At 41.4% G+C, this 18,396-nt stretch overlaps 18 non-coding genes across 18 annotated transcripts; all 18 read right to left on the bottom strand.

Moving 5' to 3' along the window:
* Positions 1–667: 667 nt before the first annotated feature.
* On the bottom strand, positions 668–833 carry LOC124319099. Its single transcript, XR_006912795.1, has one exon. It is a non-coding gene; the product is annotated as a U1 spliceosomal RNA (small nuclear RNA).
* Positions 834–1,344: 511 nt separating this feature from the next.
* LOC124319102 lies at positions 1,345–1,535 on the bottom strand. The gene has a single exon (XR_006912798.1). It is a non-coding gene; the product is annotated as a U2 spliceosomal RNA (small nuclear RNA).
* Positions 1,536–2,046: 511 nt separating this feature from the next.
* LOC124319119 lies at positions 2,047–2,268 on the bottom strand. The gene has a single exon (XR_006912813.1). It is a non-coding gene; the product is annotated as a small nucleolar RNA U3 (small nucleolar RNA).
* Positions 2,269–3,022: 754 nt separating this feature from the next.
* Positions 3,023–3,141, bottom strand: LOC124319096. The gene has a single exon (XR_006912791.1). It is a non-coding gene; the product is annotated as a 5S ribosomal RNA (ribosomal RNA).
* Positions 3,142–5,128: 1,987 nt separating this feature from the next.
* Positions 5,129–5,247, bottom strand: LOC124319107. Its single transcript, XR_006912802.1, has one exon. It is a non-coding gene; the product is annotated as a 5S ribosomal RNA (ribosomal RNA).
* Positions 5,248–5,450: 203 nt separating this feature from the next.
* Positions 5,451–5,573, bottom strand: LOC124319127. The gene has a single exon (XR_006912821.1). It is a non-coding gene; the product is annotated as a U5 spliceosomal RNA (small nuclear RNA).
* A 574-nt stretch (positions 5,574–6,147) lies between these two features.
* Positions 6,148–6,289, bottom strand: LOC124319123. Its single transcript, XR_006912818.1, has one exon. It is a non-coding gene; the product is annotated as a U4 spliceosomal RNA (small nuclear RNA).
* A 686-nt stretch (positions 6,290–6,975) lies between these two features.
* Positions 6,976–7,139, bottom strand: LOC124319098. Its single transcript, XR_006912794.1, has one exon. It is a non-coding gene; the product is annotated as a U1 spliceosomal RNA (small nuclear RNA).
* A 509-nt stretch (positions 7,140–7,648) lies between these two features.
* LOC124319101 lies at positions 7,649–7,839 on the bottom strand. The gene has a single exon (XR_006912797.1). It is a non-coding gene; the product is annotated as a U2 spliceosomal RNA (small nuclear RNA).
* A 511-nt stretch (positions 7,840–8,350) lies between these two features.
* Positions 8,351–8,572, bottom strand: LOC124319118. Its single transcript, XR_006912812.1, has one exon. It is a non-coding gene; the product is annotated as a small nucleolar RNA U3 (small nucleolar RNA).
* A 754-nt stretch (positions 8,573–9,326) lies between these two features.
* On the bottom strand, positions 9,327–9,445 carry LOC124319094. Its single transcript, XR_006912789.1, has one exon. It is a non-coding gene; the product is annotated as a 5S ribosomal RNA (ribosomal RNA).
* Positions 9,446–11,004: 1,559 nt separating this feature from the next.
* Positions 11,005–11,226, bottom strand: LOC124319117. Its single transcript, XR_006912811.1, has one exon. It is a non-coding gene; the product is annotated as a small nucleolar RNA U3 (small nucleolar RNA).
* Positions 11,227–11,980: 754 nt separating this feature from the next.
* Positions 11,981–12,099, bottom strand: LOC124319093. Its single transcript, XR_006912788.1, has one exon. It is a non-coding gene; the product is annotated as a 5S ribosomal RNA (ribosomal RNA).
* A 1,072-nt stretch (positions 12,100–13,171) lies between these two features.
* Positions 13,172–13,393, bottom strand: LOC124319116. The gene has a single exon (XR_006912810.1). It is a non-coding gene; the product is annotated as a small nucleolar RNA U3 (small nucleolar RNA).
* Positions 13,394–14,147: 754 nt separating this feature from the next.
* Positions 14,148–14,266, bottom strand: LOC124319091. The gene has a single exon (XR_006912787.1). It is a non-coding gene; the product is annotated as a 5S ribosomal RNA (ribosomal RNA).
* Positions 14,267–15,338: 1,072 nt separating this feature from the next.
* On the bottom strand, positions 15,339–15,560 carry LOC124319114. The gene has a single exon (XR_006912809.1). It is a non-coding gene; the product is annotated as a small nucleolar RNA U3 (small nucleolar RNA).
* Positions 15,561–16,314: 754 nt separating this feature from the next.
* Positions 16,315–16,433, bottom strand: LOC124319090. The gene has a single exon (XR_006912786.1). It is a non-coding gene; the product is annotated as a 5S ribosomal RNA (ribosomal RNA).
* A 1,072-nt stretch (positions 16,434–17,505) lies between these two features.
* Positions 17,506–17,727, bottom strand: LOC124319113. The gene has a single exon (XR_006912808.1). It is a non-coding gene; the product is annotated as a small nucleolar RNA U3 (small nucleolar RNA).
* Positions 17,728–18,396: the final 669 nt, after the last annotated feature.

The raw sequence follows: 18,396 nt of genomic DNA, 5'->3' as shown, positions 1-18,396 counted from the left end.
CTACTTAAGCATTTGCTGAATTCGTTCTGCTTGGACGTGTTGGACCAACAATTTCGTTCAGAAATATTCATTTAGATTACCCTAGGCAAATTTTAATTTCCATCTCCCATTGGACTAATACCAACAGGGGACAGTTCATTACATACATGAAAATAATTTTTGTCTTAATATCGGGTCAAATACTTGAAAATTCTGTAAATGTGTATTTTTCTTCCATACATTTCAACAACTTCCTGCACACACAAAAAAAAGGGAGGGGGAATTTCAGGTTTTCATTCCAAATTGTTTTTCACATTATGAACTATTGAAGTGAGCGAGCATTACTTTCCAACCAAAACAAAATTTATAGTTAATCTGCGTGTTGACGTGAAAAATCAGTTTTCAGTGCCGTGACCAGGATTCGAACCTGGGTTACTACGGATTCATATCTAGTAGGTACCACAACGTAGGGTCCTAACCACTAGACGATCACGGCCAATCCATTGGCCATGATGATTTATATTAAAGTAGCTAAACATGAATTTCATTACTTTGTTGTTTCTTCCCAGAAAGAAAATCTGATGCTTCGCGTATTCCCAAGCGGTCAACCCTACCGTTTACTAACGGGACCAGATTTAGTTCAACTTCCGGCAGATGACAAGAATTTTTCTTACATTTATAGTGTGTTCAGGGAACGGCGCGAAACGCAGTCCCCCCACTACCAAAAATTGTACTCCCGAGTTAATCACATTTGGATTAATCGCAAGGGTCAGCCCATCCTTAGTGCAATGGAAAGGCCTCGCCCTGGAGGAACCACCTTGGTGATCATGGTTGCCTCTGAGCCAGGTAAGTATGATTGTGGATGCTTTTTCACTTTGTTTAATACTTTGTATACAGCAGAACAATATTGACAAAGAGTGTTCAAGTATTTGACTGACGTTTAGAGAATACCACCCACTTTCTTTCATCGACTTGAATTACGAACTCGAGCAAAATATAGTAAAATAAAGCTCAGTATTTATTTCATGGTCTTGATCTTTGCAAATACTTTTCAAGAAACAAATTGCTTGTTTTTTTTCATTTGGTCGTCCAATTGGCAAATAAGAAAATAAGAAAATCGACTTTTCATATGAAAATACACGCATCTTCATATTTTAAAAAAAAAACATCACATCGAAAGATGAACAGTACTAATTAGTTAACACAATCAAGTACGTATTTTTTTATGCTTTTCTTGATATTACGAAAAAAATACAATTAGAAAAAATTACAAACATGTCTACATGACAGTTTTGCAATTATACATGGTCTTTTATTATACGGTGCTAAGACAATTTCTGTTTTATTCAATATGTTCTCCCTCATAGAGGGTGAGCCGATCCCGGAGGTACTGCAATACCGGGTCAACCCGTGGCGGGAGCAGTGCAAGCACTGTATTCCCACCGTATGCCAAAAATCAGTTTAATATTCTGGGGTCCATTTGAACCCGTATCAGATATTAAGCTGATAAGAACAGATACTACACTTTGATCTTAGCCAAAAGGCCGAGAAGCGATAATGTTACAAGGATTACTGCCCAAAATAACCACTGAGGTTCAACACATTTCCGGTGGTGTACGAAGAATACTCATATCACTCAAAACATTCAAGAAATGCTATAAAATATTGAGTTGTTCATTTTTCCAGACGCGACCACTTGATGCTTATAAAGTTCATTTTCATTTGTTTTATTATGCTCATACTGTATTAAGGGAGATACAATTTACGCTGAAGGCGTTGCAAATTTTACTCTCGTTATCACACTAGGTCCTTTTTTTTTCAGAATATGGCTTTGCCACGCCACCTGACGACAAAAGCTCTGAACGATAATTAATCATGATTAAATAACAATAACTAAAAGAATGCAATACGATCATAAAGTCATGACACATCCTCAAATTGACCAACCTCACTTTCACAATTTATTTTGCCATACAAGCAGATGATTTAAGGACACGAATACCTGGAATTATTATTAAGATGTATCTCTTTAGATTTTCAAGAATTTAAATTTGTTTTATCATCTCAACCACTCTGAACACGCTAGTTTCCTTCCGCTATTTCACATGGATTTAACGGAAACGGTCCTCAATGACTGTGTTTGATGCTGTCGAGACAGCTACACTCACAGCCTGTTTCACGCTCAGAAACCAGCGTCTTAACTCGTCATCGTGGGTTGAAAGGAGACAAGTTTCTGGTGGGAAACAAGTCAAGATATACTACAGAAATGATCCTGTGAAGTATGATCTTAAATGCAATGTTATTTTGCAGAACTCTAAATAAGGTTTGTACGATCAATGAGCTTTGGCGTAAATTACAGTGCATAGATCGATATTTCGGAATATTAAATTGAGATTTGCAATACTTGACGCACACAGTACATACATTGTCAGGTCTTGCATTTTGTTCATTTATTGAAACACCGAGAAGCTCTTTAATAGTTATAGAACAAGTGACGAGACCAATTTTGGACACAATAAAGAATCCGCGTGCTCATCAAATCAATTTATTACAGTAATGTATTATCGATTGAGAGCCCATTTATCAGCTGGGTGTTTGGCGTGCACCTATAATCCTGCTTCGGGGAGGCTTGGTAGAGTGGATGGCTTGAGTTTAGGAGCCCTGTTTCGTGATACCGCATGTTGATCAGGTGCCCGCACTAAGCTTGACATCAGCATGGATCTGCTAGAGGAATCTAGTAGGTGCAGGTTAGCTAAGGAGGAGCGTAGTGGGTCAGGAGGGAAACCTAGCAGCCAAAAGTTCCCGTGTTCGGCAGTAGTGGGATCGTGCCAGTGAGTGGGCGTCATGCAACAGCCTCAACAAAATAGCCAAACCTCTATCTTTTTTTTTGTCGTTAAAACTACCGAGATCAAACAAACATGCGTTCTACAATATATGGTATCATTAATCAAAGTCCCAGCAATACCCTTTTCAACTAATACCTAAAGAATACATTATATTCCATGTCTCATCTAACTTGGGGAGCAAAAATAAAATTACACCATGCCAACAGCATCCCGTATTCCCAAGCGGTCACCCATCCAAGTACTAACGGGACCCGACATAGCTTAACTTCCGGGAGCTGACGAGACCGGGTGAGTTCTATGTGGTGTGGCCGTTGACATCAATTCAGTCGCCATTACCCGACCATATTCGCCTCTAAATCTAGTTCTAATGCTTGCTTACTTTCTGTTCGAAATACACACCAACCTTAGCCAAACAAACGAGGACATATAAGTACATTTGTCAATGGACAACCGAATATAAAATTTGATAATATTTCCAAACGCCACTATTTTTGGCTAACTGTCATTTTTAATTTTCTCGTTCCGGGGATGTCCGATCAATGAGCCAACAATCCAAGTGTCATAAGGCTAACGATTGCTTCCCTTACTTAGCTTGCGTTGCATAAGGATCTCAGAGTCAGAGAGATTAGATAGAGCTGCCCGAAGAAACCACCAACGTACAAGCCTCTCGGCTGTGCCGTGCGCTTCGCGCTTTACTTAGCTTGCGTTGCATAAGGATCTCAGAGCCAGAGAGATTAGATAGAGCTGCCCGAAGAAACCACCAACGTACAAGCCTCTCGGCTGTGCCGTGCGCTTCGCGCACGGCGTTTCAAATATCTTTCAGCAACAAAGAGGTTGGAGGACGTCTAGTAGCCTCTCGGCTGTACTTTCTGTTCGAAATACACACCAACCTTAGCCAAACAAACGAGGACATATAAGTACATTTGTCAATGGACAACCGAATATAAAATTTGATAATATTTCCAAACGCCACTATTTTTGGCTAACTGTCATTTTTAATTTTCTCGTTCCGGGGATGTCCGATCAATGAGCCAACAATCCAAGTGTCATAAGGCTAACGATTGCTTCCCTTACTTAGCTTGCGTTGCATAAGGATCTCAGAGTCAGAGAGATTAGATAGAGCTGCCCGAAGAAACCACCAACGTACAAGCCTCTCGGCTGTGCCGTGCGCTTCGCGCTTTACTTAGCTTGCGTTGCATAAGGATCTCAGAGCCAGAGAGATTAGATAGAGCTGCCCGAAGAAACCACCAACGTACAAGCCTCTCGGCTGTACGTTAAAACGAGGACATATAAGTACATTTGTCAATGGACAACCGAATATAAAATTTGATAATATTTCCAAACGCCACTATTTTTGGCTAACTGTCATTTTTAATTTTCTCGTTCCGGGGATGTCCGATCAATGAGCCAACAATCCAAGTGTCATAAGGCTAACGATTGCTTCCCTTACTTAGCTTGCGTTGCATAAGGATCTCAGAGTCAGAGAGATTAGATAGAGCTGCCCGAAGAAACCACCAACGTACAAGCCTCTCGGCTGTGTCGTGCGCTTCGCGCTTTACTTAGCTTGCGTTGCATAAGGATCTCAGAGCCAGAGAGATTAGATAGAGCTGCCCGAAGAAACCACCAACGTACAAGCCTCTCGGCTGTACGTTAAAACGAGGACATATAAGTACATTTGTCAATGGACAACCGAATATAAAATTTGATAATATTTCCAAACGCCACTATTTTTGGCTAACTGTCATTTTTAATTTTCTCGTTCCGGGGATGTCCGATCAATGAGCCAACAATCCAAGTGTCATAAGGCTAACGATTGCTTCCCTTACTTAGCTTGCGTTGCATAAGGATCTCAGAGTCAGAGAGATTAGATAGAGCTGCCCGAAGAAACCACCAACGTACAAGCCTCTCGGCTGTGCCGTGCGCTTCGCGCTTTACTTAGCTTGCGTTGCATAAGGATCTCAGAGCCAGAGAGATTAGATAGAGCTGCCCGAAGAAACCACCAACGTACAAGCCTCTCGGCTGTGCCGTGCGCTTCGCGCACGGCGTTTCAAATATCTTTCAGCAACAAAGAGGTTGGAGGACGTCTAGTAGCCTCTCGGCTGTGCCGTGCGCTTCGCGCACGGCGTTTCAAATATCTTTCAGCAACAAAGAGGTTGGAGGACGTCTAGTAGGCAATATCCAGTAAAAAATACGTTCCTTCCATTTTCAACTAATGCCAAAATAATACATTGTAGTCCATGTAGTATCACCCATCTTGGGAAGCACTTCAATTCAATTGGATTCACAAAAATAAAATAATTCCATGCCAACAGCATCCCGTATTCCCAAGCGGTCACCCATCCAAGTACTAACGGGACCCGACATAGCTTAACTTCCGGGAGCTGACGAGACCGGGTGAGTTCTATGTGGTATGGCCGTTGACATTAAACTAGACGCAATTACCCGACCATATTCGCCTCTAATCTATTACTTGTGCTTGAGATTTATCTTTTTGAAATACACACTAATCTTACCAAAACCACCGAAAAACTATCAGTTTGTCATTTTACAAATGTTGTCAGTATGTAGTAGTAGAATATCTTTGTTTCCGCATACAGACGTTTTTAATTTTTCATTTATTCAAAGTGCCCAATCAGAAGACCGGGCGTTAAAAAAATAAGTCATATAGACTCATCAATGCTCCTAACCACGGAAATCTTTAGTAAAAGGCGAAAGATTTATCCGGGTATTGATTAGAAACCAGAGTAAATAACAGTGGTATGCCTTGTATTTATATTCATTTCAAAATTTTGAAGTGCGCTTGTAAGGTTTTTTTTCGAAACATGCGTTTACATATCAAAATCCTTGTGCAATTCTTTATCAATGGGTACAGTTATTTTAAAGTAAATATCATGTATAAAGCTCGTTAACATGTTTTTGAACGAAACAGTTGTGCGCAGTGTTATTTTTGAAAAAAATGAACGATCTTTATGGTACAAGCCCAACACGTAGGTGGTGGGATCAGATGTTTACCCCGACATTCACCCTACAGCGGTTAACAATTTATTGAACTTCCCCTTTAAACATGGTGGAATCTTTTCACCTTGTCATTTGGAATCACCTTTTCAAATATTTTCCCCGTGTTCACAATGTTCCAACTGACTGATATTAATGGCCTTCAGCGAACGAATTAATCAGCCTTGTCTGACGTGCAATACCAACTAAATGGAAACAAAAATCACTTATACGATTTCACTTTCACCGTTTAATGTTATAAACACACTATGCAACACTCCAATTTTTCTAACTGACTGTAATTTTTTTTTTCTTGTACGCTGAAATGCTCCTGATGGAGCTATCAAAAATTGCCGACGACAAAGATTATTTCACTTCATCGTGGCGGGGTATTGGTTAAAGTTTTCAACTAGCAATAATCACACCTCGGGAGACCCTCATTGGTTATGATATTGCCACTGCGCAAAGCTAAATTATAATCAGAAAAGCAAGTCTACTTAAGCATTTGCTGAATTCGTTCTGCTTGGACGTGTTGGACCAACAATTTCGTTCAGAAATATTCATTTAGATTACCCTAGGCAAATTTTAATTTCCATCTCCCATTGGACTAATACCAACAGGGGACAGTTCATTACATACATGAAATAATTTTTGTCTTAATATCGGGTCAAATACTTGAAATTCTGTAAATGTGTATTTTTCTTCCATACATTTCAACAACTTCCTGCACACACAAAAAAAGGGAGGGGGAATTTCAGGTTTTCATTCCAAATTGTTTTTCACATTATGAACTATTGAAGTGAGCGAGCATTACTTTCCAACCAAACAAAATTTATAGTTAATCTGCGTGTTGACGTGAAAAATCAGTTTTCAGTGCCGTGACCAGGATTCGAACCTGGGTTACTACGGATTCATATCTAGTAGGTACCACAACGTAGGGTCCTAACCACTAGACGATCACGGCCAATCCATTGGCCATGATGATTTATATTAAAGTAGCTAAACATGAATTTCATTACTTTGTTGTTTCTTCCCAGAAAGAAAATCTGATGCTTCGCGTATTCCCAAGCGGTCAACCCTACCGTTTACTAACGGGACCAGATTTAGTTCAACTTCCGGCAGATGACAAGAATTTTTCTTACATTTATAGTGTGTTCAGGGAACGGCGCGAACGCAGTCCCCCACTACCAAAAATTGTACTCCCGAGTTAATCACATTTGGATTAATCGCAAGGGTCAGCCCATCCTTAGTGCAATGGAAAGGCCTCGCCCTGGAGGAACCACCTTGGTGATCATGGTTGCCTCTGAGCCAGGTAAGTATGATTGTGGATGCTTTTTCACTTTGTTTAATACTTTGTATACAGCAGAACAATATTGACAAAGAGTGTTCAAGTATTTGACTGACGTTTAGAGAATACCACCCACTTTCTTTCATCGACTTGAATTACGAACTCGAGCAAAATATAGTAAATAAAGCTCAGTATTTATTTCATGGTCTTGATCTTTGCAAATACTTTTCAAGAAACAAATTGCTTGTTTTTTTTCATTTGGTCGTCCAATTGGCAAATAAGAAAATAAGAAAATCGACTTTTCATATGAAAATACACGCATCTTCATATTTTAAAAAAAAACATCACATCGAAAGATGAACAGTACTAATTAGTTAACACAATCAAGTACGTATTTTTTTATGCTTTTCTTGATATTACGAAAAAAATACAATTAGAAAAAATTACAAACATGTCTACATGACAGTTTTGCAATTATACATGGTCTTTTATTATACGGTGCTAAGACAATTTCTGTTTTATTCAATATGTTCTCCCTCATAGAGGGTGAGCCGATCCCGGAGGTACTGCAATACCGGGTCAACCCGTGGCGGGAGCAGTGCAAGCACTGTATTCCCACCGTATGCCAAAAATCAGTTTAATATTCTGGGGTCCATTTGAACCCGTATCAGATATTAAGCTGATAAGAACAGATACTACACTTTGATCTTAGCCAAAAGGCCGAGAAGCGATAATGTTACAAGGATTACTGCCCAAAATAACCACTGAGGTTCAACACATTTCCGGTGGTGTACGAAGAATACTCATATCACTCAAAACATTCAAGAAATGCTATAAAATATTGAGTTGTTCATTTTTCCAGACGCGACCACTTGATGCTTATAAAGTTCATTTTCATTTGTTTTATTATGCTCATACTGTATTAAGGGAGATACAATTTACGCTGAAGGCGTTGCAAATTTTACTCTCGTTATCACACTAGGTCCTTTTTTTTTCAGAATATGGCTTTGCCACGCCACCTGACGACAAAAGCTCTGAACGATAATTAATCATGATTAAATAACAATAACTAAAAGAATGCAATACGATCATAAAGTCATGACACATCCTCAAATTGACCAACCTCACTTTCACAATTTATTTTGCCATACAAGCAGATGATTTAAGGACACGAATACCTGGAATTATTATTAAGATGTATCTCTTTAGATTTTCAAGAATTTAAATTTGTTTTATCATCTCAACCACTCTGAACACGCTAGTTTCCTTCCGCTATTTCACATGGATTTAACGGAAACGGTCCTCAATGACTGTGTTTGATGCTGTCGAGACAGCTACACTCACAGCCTGTTTCACGCTCAGAAACCAGCGTCTTAACTCGTCATCGTGGGTTGAAAGGAGACAAGTTTCTGGTGGGAAACAAGTCAAGATATACTACAGAAATGATCCTGTGAAGTATGATCTTAAATGCAATGTTATTTTGCAGAACTCTAAATAAGGTTTGTACGATCAATGAGCTTTGGCGTAAATTACAGTGCATAGATCGATATTTCGGAATATTAAATTGAGATTTGCAATACTTGACGCACACAGTACATACATTGTCAGGTCTTGCATTTTGTTCATTTATTGAAACACCGAGAAGCTCTTTAATAGTTATAGAACAAGTGACGAGACCAATTTTGGACACAATAAAGAATCCGCGTGCTCATCAAATCAATTTATTACAGTAATGTATTATCGATTGAGAGCCCATTTATCAGCTGGGTGTTTGGCGTGCACCTATAATCCTGCTTCGGGGAGGCTTGGTAGAGTGGATGGCTTGAGTTTAGGAGCCCTGTTTCGTGATACCGCATGTTGATCAGGTGCCCGCACTAAGCTTGACATCAGCATGGATCTGCTAGAGGAATCTAGTAGGTGCAGGTTAGCTAAGGAGGAGCGTAGTGGGTCAGGAGGGAAACCTAGCAGCCAAAAGTTCCCGTGTTCGGCAGTAGTGGGATCGTGCCAGTGAGTGGGCGTCATGCAACAGCCTCAACAAAATAGCCAAACCTCTATCTTTTTTTTTGTCGTTAAAACTACCGAGATCAAACAAACATGCGTTCTACAATATATGGTATCATTAATCAAAGTCCCAGCAATACCCTTTTCAACTAATACCTAAAGAATACATTATATTCCATGTCTCATCTAACTTGGGGAGCAAAAATAAAATTACACCATGCCAACAGCATCCCGTATTCCCAAGCGGTCACCCATCCAAGTACTAACGGGACCCGACATAGCTTAACTTCCGGGAGCTGACGAGACCGGGTGAGTTCTATGTGGTGTGGCCGTTGACATCAATTCAGTCGCCATTACCCGACCATATTCGCCTCTAAATCTAGTTCTAATGCTTGCTTACTTTCTGTTCGAAATACACACCAACCTTAGCCAAACAAACGAGGACATATAAGTACATTTGTCAATGGACAACCGAATATAAAATTTGATAATATTTCCAAACGCCACTATTTTTGGCTAACTGTCATTTTTAATTTTCTCGTTCCGGGGATGTCCGATCAATGAGCCAACAATCCAAGTGTCATAAGGCTAACGATTGCTTCCCTTACTTAGCTTGCGTTGCATAAGGATCTCAGAGTCAGAGAGATTAGATAGAGCTGCCCGAAGAAACCACCAACGTACAAGCCTCTCGGCTGTGCCGTGCGCTTCGCGCTTTACTTAGCTTGCGTTGCATAAGGATCTCAGAGCCAGAGAGATTAGATAGAGCTGCCCGAAGAAACCACCAACGTACAAGCCTCTCGGCTGTGCCGTGCGCTTCGCGCACGGCGTTTCAAATATCTTTCAGCAACAAAGAGGTTGGAGGACGTCTAGTAGCCTCTCGGCTGTACTTTCTGTTCGAAATACACACCAACCTTAGCCAAACAAACGAGGACATATAAGTACATTTGTCAATGGACAACCGAATATAAAATTTGATAATATTTCCAAACGCCACTATTTTTGGCTAACTGTCATTTTTAATTTTCTCGTTCCGGGGATGTCCGATCAATGAGCCAACAATCCAAGTGTCATAAGGCTAACGATTGCTTCCCTTACTTAGCTTGCGTTGCATAAGGATCTCAGAGTCAGAGAGATTAGATAGAGCTGCCCGAAGAAACCACCAACGTACAAGCCTCTCGGCTGTGCCGTGCGCTTCGCGCTTTACTTAGCTTGCGTTGCATAAGGATCTCAGAGCCAGAGAGATTAGATAGAGCTGCCCGAAGAAACCACCAACGTACAAGCCTCTCGGCGTACAGCCGAGAGGCTACTAGACGTCCTCCAACCTCTTTGTTGCTGAAAGATATTTGAAACGCCGTGCGCGAAGCGCACGGCACAGCCGAGAGGCTTGTACGTTGGTGGTTTCTTCGGGCAGCTCTATCTAATCTCTCTGGCTCTGAGATCCTTATGCAACGCAAGCTAAGTAAAGCGCGAAGCGCACGGCACAGCCGAGAGGCTTGTACGTTGGTGGTTTCTTCGGGCAGCTCTATCTAATCTCTCTGACTCTGAGATCCTTATGCAACGCAAGCTAAGTAAGGGAAGCAATCGTTAGCCTTATGACACTTGGATTGTTGGCTCATTGATCGGACATCCCCGGAACGAGAAAATTAAAAATGACAGTTAGCCACAAAAGACAGTGACGACAAAAGCTCTGAACGATAATTAATCATGATTAAATAACAATAACTAAAAGAATGCAATACGATCATAAAGTCATGACACATCCTCAAATTGACCAACCTCACTTTCACAATTTATTTTGCCATACAAGCAGATGATTTAAGGACACGAATACCTGGAATTATTATTAAGATGTATCTCTTTAGATTTTCAAGAATTTAAATTTGTTTTATCATCTCAACCACTCTGAACACGCTAGTTTCCTTCCGCTATTTCACATGGATTTAACGGAAACGGTCCTCAATGACTGTGTTTGATGCTGTCGAGACAGCTACACTCACAGCCTGTTTCACGCTCAGAAACCAGCGTCTTAACTCGTCATCGTGGGTTGAAAGGAGACAAGTTTCTGGTGGGAAACAAGTCAAGATATACTACAGAAATGATCCTGTGAAGTATGATCTTAAATGCAATGTTATTTTGCAGAACTCTAAATAAGGTTTGTACGATCAATGAGCTTTGGCGTAAATTACAGTGCATAGATCGATATTTCGGAATATTAAATTGAGATTTGCAATACTTGACGCACACAGTACATACATTGTCAGGTCTTGCATTTTGTTCATTTATTGAAACACCGAGAAGCTCTTTAATAGTTATAGAACAAGTGACGAGACCAATTTTGGACACAATAAAGAATCCGCGTGCTCATCAAATCAATTTATTACAGTAATGTATTATCGATTGAGAGCCCATTTATCAGCTGGGTGTTTGGCGTGCACCTATAATCCTGCTTCGGGGAGGCTTGGTAGAGTGGATGGCTTGAGTTTAGGAGCCCTGTTTCGTGATACCGCATGTTGATCAGGTGCCCGCACTAAGCTTGACATCAGCATGGATCTGCTAGAGGAATCTAGTAGGTGCAGGTTAGCTAAGGAGGAGCGTAGTGGGTCAGGAGGGAAACCTAGCAGCCAAAAGTTCCCGTGTTCGGCAGTAGTGGGATCGTGCCAGTGAGTGGGCGTCATGCAACAGCCTCAACAAAATAGCCAAACCTCTATCTTTTTTTTTGTCGTTAAAACTACCGAGATCAAACAAACATGCGTTCTACAATATATGGTATCATTAATCAAAGTCCCAGCAATACCCTTTTCAACTAATACCTAAAGAATACATTATATTCCATGTCTCATCTAACTTGGGGAGCAAAAATAAAATTACACCATGCCAACAGCATCCCGTATTCCCAAGCGGTCACCCATCCAAGTACTAACGGGACCCGACATAGCTTAACTTCCGGGAGCTGACGAGACCGGGTGAGTTCTATGTGGTGTGGCCGTTGACATCAATTCAGTCGCCATTACCCGACCATATTCGCCTCTAAATCTAGTTCTAATGCTTGCTTACTTTCTGTTCGAAATACACACCAACCTTAGCCAAACAAACGAGGACATATAAGTACATTTGTCAATGGACAACCGAATATAAAATTTGATAATATTTCCAAACGCCACTATTTTTGGCTAACTGTCATTTTTAATTTTCTCGTTCCGGGGATGTCCGATCAATGAGCCAACAATCCAAGTGTCATAAGGCTAACGATTGCTTCCCTTACTTAGCTTGCGTTGCATAAGGATCTCAGAGTCAGAGAGATTAGATAGAGCTGCCCGAAGAAACCACCAACGTACAAGCCTCTCGGCTGTGCCGTGCGCTTCGCGCTTTACTTAGCTTGCGTTGCATAAGGATCTCAGAGCCAGAGAGATTAGATAGAGCTGCCCGAAGAAACCACCAACGTACAAGCCTCTCGGCGTACAGCCGAGAGGCTACTAGACGTCCTCCAACCTCTTTGTTGCTGAAAGATATTTGAAACGCCGTGCGCGAAGCGCACGGCACAGCCGAGAGGCTTGTACGTTGGTGGTTTCTTCGGGCAGCTCTATCTAATCTCTCTGGCTCTGAGATCCTTATGCAACGCAAGCTAAGTAAAGCGCGAAGCGCACGGCACAGCCGAGAGGCTTGTACGTTGGTGGTTTCTTCGGGCAGCTCTATCTAATCTCTCTGACTCTGAGATCCTTATGCAACGCAAGCTAAGTAAGGGAAGCAATCGTTAGCCTTATGACACTTGGATTGTTGGCTCATTGATCGGACATCCCCGGAACGAGAAAATTAAAAATGACAGTTAGCCACAAAAGACAGTGACGACAAAAGCTCTGAACGATAATTAATCATGATTAAATAACAATAACTAAAAGAATGCAATACGATCATAAAGTTATGACACATCCTCAAATTGACCAACCTCACTTTCACAATTTATTTTGCCATACAAGCAGATGATTTAAGGACACGAATACCTGGAATTATTATTAAGATGTATCTCTTTAGATTTTCAAGAATTTAAATTTGTTTTATCATCTCAACCACTCTGAACACGCTAGTTTCCTTCCGCTATTTCACATGGATTTAACGGAAACGGTCCTCAATGACTGTGTTTGATGCTGTCGAGACAGCTACACTCACAGCCTGTTTCACGCTCAGAAACCAGCGTCTTAACTCGTCATCGTGGGTTGAAAGGAGACAAGTTTCTGGTGGGAAACAAGTCAAGATATACTACAGAAATGATCCTGTGAAGTATGATCTTAAATGCAATGTTATTTTGCAGAACTCTAAATAAGGTTTGTACGATCAATGAGCTTTGGCGTAAATTACAGTGCATAGATCGATATTTCGGAATATTAAATTGAGATTTGCAATACTTGACGCACACAGTACATACATTGTCAGGTCTTGCATTTTGTTCATTTATTGAAACACCGAGAAGCTCTTTAATAGTTATAGAACAAGTGACGAGACCAATTTTGGACACAATAAAGAATCCGCGTGCTCATCAAATCAATTTATTACAGTAATGTATTATCGATTGAGAGCCCATTTATCAGCTGGGTGTTTGGCGTGCACCTATAATCCTGCTTCGGGGAGGCTTGGTAGAGTGGATGGCTTGAGTTTAGGAGCCCTGTTTCGTGATACCGCATGTTGATCAGGTGCCCGCACTAAGCTTGACATCAGCATGGATCTGCTAGAGGAATCTAGTAGGTGCAGGTTAGCTAAGGAGGAGCGTAGTGGGTCAGGAGGGAAACCTAGCAGCCAAAAGTTCCCGTGTTCGGCAGTAGTGGGATCGTGCCAGTGAGTGGGCGTCATGCAACAGCCTCAACAAAATAGCCAAACCTCTATCTTTTTTTTTGTCGTTAAAACTACCGAGATCAAACAAACATGCGTTCTACAATATATGGTATCATTAATCAAAGTCCCAGCAATACCCTTTTCAACTAATACCTAAAGAATACATTATATTCCATGTCTCATCTAACTTGGGGAGCAAAAATAAAATTACACCATGCCAACAGCATCCCGTATTCCCAAGCGGTCACCCATCCAAGTACTAACGGGACCCGACATAGCTTAACTTCCGGGAGCTGACGAGACCGGGTGAGTTCTATGTGGTGTGGCCGTTGACATCAATTCAGTCGCCATTACCCGACCATATTCGCCTCTAAATCTAGTTCTAATGCTTGCTTACTTTCTGTTCGAAATACACACCAACCTTAGCCAAACAAACGAGGACATATAAGTACATTTGTCAATGGACAACCGAATATAAAATTTGATAATATTTCCAAACGCCACTATTTTTGGCTAACTGTCATTTTTAATTTTCTCGTTCCGGGGATGTCCGATCAATGAGCCAACAATCCAAGTGTCATAAGGCTAACGATTGCTTCCCTTACTTAGCTTGCGTTGCATAAGGATCTCAGAGTCAGAGAGATTAGATAGAGCTGCCCGAAGAAACCACCAACGTACAAGCCTCTCGGCTGTGCCGTGCGCTTCGCGCTTTACTTAGCTTGCGTTGCATAAGGATCTCAGAGCCAGAGAGATTAGATAGAGCTGCCCGAAGAAACCACCAACGTACAAGCCTCTCGGCGTACAGCCGAGAGGCTACTAGACGTCCTCCAACCTCTTTGTTGCTGAAAGATATTTGAAACGCCGTGCGCGAAGCGCACGGCACAGCCGAGAGGCTTATACGTTGGTGGTTTCTTCGGGCAGCTCTATCTAATCTCTCTGGCTCTGAGATCCTTATGCAACGCAAGCTAAGTAAAGCGCGAAGCGCACGGCACAGCCGAGAGGCTTGTACGTTGGTGGTTTCTTCGGGCAGCTCTATCTAATCTCTCTGACTCTGAGATCCTTATGCAACGCAAGCTAAGTAAGGGAAGCAATCGTTAGCCTTATGACACTTGGATTGTTGGCTCATTGATCGGACATCCCCGGAACGAGAAAATTAAAAATGACAGTTAGCCACAAAAGACAGTGACGACAAAAGCTCTGAACGATAATTAATCATGATTAAATAACAATAACTAAAAGAATGCAATACGATCATAAAGTCATGACACATCCTCAAATTGACCAACCTCACTTTCACAATTTATTTTGCCATACAAGCAGATGATTTAAGGACACGAATACCTGGAATTATTATTAAGATGTATCTCTTTAGATTTTCAAGAATTTAAATTTGTTTTATCATCTCAACCACTCTGAACACGCTAGTTTCCTTCCGCTATTTCACATGGATTTAACGGAAACGGTCCTCAATGACTGTGTTTGATGCTGTCGAGACAGCTACACTCACAGCCTGTTTCACGCTCAGAAACCAGCGTCTTAACTCGTCATCGTGGGTTGAAAGGAGACAAGTTTCTGGTGGGAAACAAGTCAAGATATACTACAGAAATGATCCTGTGAAGTATGATCTTAAATGCAATGTTATTTTGCAGAACTCTAAATAAGGTTTGTACGATCAATGAGCTTTGGCGTAAATTACAGTGCATAGATCGATATTTCGGAATATTAAATTGAGATTTGCAATACTTGACGCACACAGTACATACATTGTCAGGTCTTGCATTTTGTTCATTTATTGAAACACCGAGAAGCTCTTTAATAGTTATAGAACAAGTGACGAGACCAATTTTGGACACAATAAAGAATCCGCGTGCTCATCAAATCAATTTATTACAGTAATGTATTATCGATTGAGAGCCCATTTATCAGCTGGGTGTTTGGCGTGCACCTATAATCCTGCTTCGGGGAGGCTTGGTAGAGTGGATGGCTTGAGTTTAGGAGCCCTGTTTCGTGATACCGCATGTTGATCAGGTGCCCGCACTAAGCTTGACATCAGCATGGATCTGCTAGAGGAATCTAGTAGGTGCAGGTTAGCTAAGGAGGAGCGTAGTGGGTCAGGAGGGAAACCTAGCAGCCAAAAGTTCCCGTGTTCGGCAGTAGTGGGATCGTGCCAGTGAGTGGGCGTCATGCAACAGCCTCAACAAAATAGCCAAACCTCTATCTTTTTTTTTGTCGTTAAAACTACCGAGATCAAACAAACATGCGTTCTACAATATATGGTATCATTAATCAAAGTCCCAGCAATACCCTTTTCAACTAATACCTAAAGAATACATTATATTCCATGTCTCATCTAACTTGGGGAGCAAAAATAAAATTACACCATGCCAACAGCATCCCGTATTCCCAAGCGGTCACCCATCCAAGTACTAACGGGACCCGACATAGCTTAACTTCCGGGAGCTGACGAGACCGGGTGAGTTCTATGTGGTGTGGCCGTTGACATCAATTCAGTCGCCATTACCCGACCATATTCGCCTCTAAATCTAGTTCTAATGCTTGCTTACTTTCTGTTCGAAATACACACCAACCTTAGCCAAACAAACGAGGACATATAAGTACATTTGTCAATGGACAACCGAATATAAAATTTGATAATATTTCCAAACGCCACTATTTTTGGCTAACTGTCATTTTTAATTTTCTCGTTCCGGGGATGTCCGATCAATGAGCCAACAATCCAAGTGTCATAAGGCTAACGATTGCTTCCCTTACTTAGCTTGCGTTGCATAAGGATCTCAGAGTCAGAGAGATTAGATAGAGCTGCCCGAAGAAACCACCAACGTACAAGCCTCTCGGCTGTGCCGTGCGCTTCGCGCTTTACTTAGCTTGCGTTGCATAAGGATCTCAGAGCCAGAGAGATTAGATAGAGCTGCCCGAAGAAACCACCAACGTACAAGCCTCTCGGCGTACAGCCGAGAGGCTACTAGACGTCCTCCAACCTCTTTGTTGCTGAAAGATATTTGAAACGCCGTGCGCGAAGCGCACGGCACAGCCGAGAGGCTTGTACGTTGGTGGTTTCTTCGGGCAGCTCTATCTAATCTCTCTGGCTCTGAGATCCTTATGCAACGCAAGCTAAGTAAAGCGCGAAGCGCACGGCACAGCCGAGAGGCTTGTACGTTGGTGGTTTCTTCGGGCAGCTCTATCTAATCTCTCTGACTCTGAGATCCTTATGCAACGCAAGCTAAGTAAGGGAAGCAATCGTTAGCCTTATGACACTTGGATTGTTGGCTCATTGATCGGACATCCCCGGAACGAGAAAATTAAAAATGACAGTTAGCCACAAAAGACAGTGACGACAAAAGCTCTGAACGATAATTAATCATGATTAAATAACAATAACTAAAAGAATGCAATACGATCATAAAGTCATGACACATCCTCAAATTGACCAACCTCACTTTCACAATTTATTTTGCCATACAAGCAGATGATTTAAGGACACGAATACCTGGAATTATTATTAAGATGTATCTCTTTAGATTTTCAAGAATTTAAATTTGTTTTATCATCTCAACCACTCTGAACACGCTAGTTTCCTTCCGCTATTTCACATGGATTTAACGGAAACGGTCCTCAATGACTGTGTTTGATGCTGTCGAGACAGCTACACTCACAGCCTGTTTCACGCTCAGAAACCAGCGTCTTAACTCGTCATCGTGGGTTGAAAGGAGACAAGTTTCTGGTGGGAAACAAGTCAAGATATACTACAGAAATGATCCTGTGAAGTATGATCTTAAATGCAATGTTATTTTGCAGAACTCTAAATAAGGTTTGTACGATCAATGAGCTTTGGCGTAAATTACAGTGCATAGATCGATATTTCGGAATATTAAATTGAGATTTGCAATACTTGACGCACACAGTACATACATTGTCAGGTCTTGCATTTTGTTCATTTATTGAAACACCGAGAAGCTCTTTAATAGTTATAGAACAAGTGACGAGACCAATTTTGGACACAATAAAGAATCCGCGTGCTCATCAAATCAATTTATTACAGTAATGTATTATCGATTGAGAGCCCATTTATCAGCTGGGTGTTTGGCGTGCACCTATAATCCTGCTTCGGGGAGGCTTGGTAGAGTGGATGGCTTGAGTTTAGGAGCCCTGTTTCGTGATACCGCATGTTGATCAGGTGCCCGCACTAAGCTTGACATCAGCATGGATCTGCTAGAGGAATCTAGTAGGTGCAGGTTAGCTAAGGAGGAGCGTAGTGGGTCAGGAGGGAAACCTAGCAGCCAAAAGTTCCCGTGTTCGGCAGTAGTGGGATCGTGCCAGTGAGTGGGCGTCATGCAACAGCCTCAACAAAATAGCCAAACCTCTATCTTTTTTTTTGTCGTTAAAACTACCGAGATCAAACAAACATGCGTTCTACAATATATGGTATCATTAATCAAAGTCCCA

This window comes from Daphnia pulicaria, unplaced genomic scaffold, assembly GCF_021234035.1.
Source record: "Daphnia pulicaria isolate SC F1-1A unplaced genomic scaffold, SC_F0-13Bv2 h1tg000127l, whole genome shotgun sequence".
Lineage (NCBI taxonomy): Eukaryota > Metazoa > Arthropoda > Branchiopoda > Diplostraca > Daphniidae > Daphnia > Daphnia pulicaria.
This window is presented reverse-complemented; position numbering and strand designations above follow the sequence as displayed.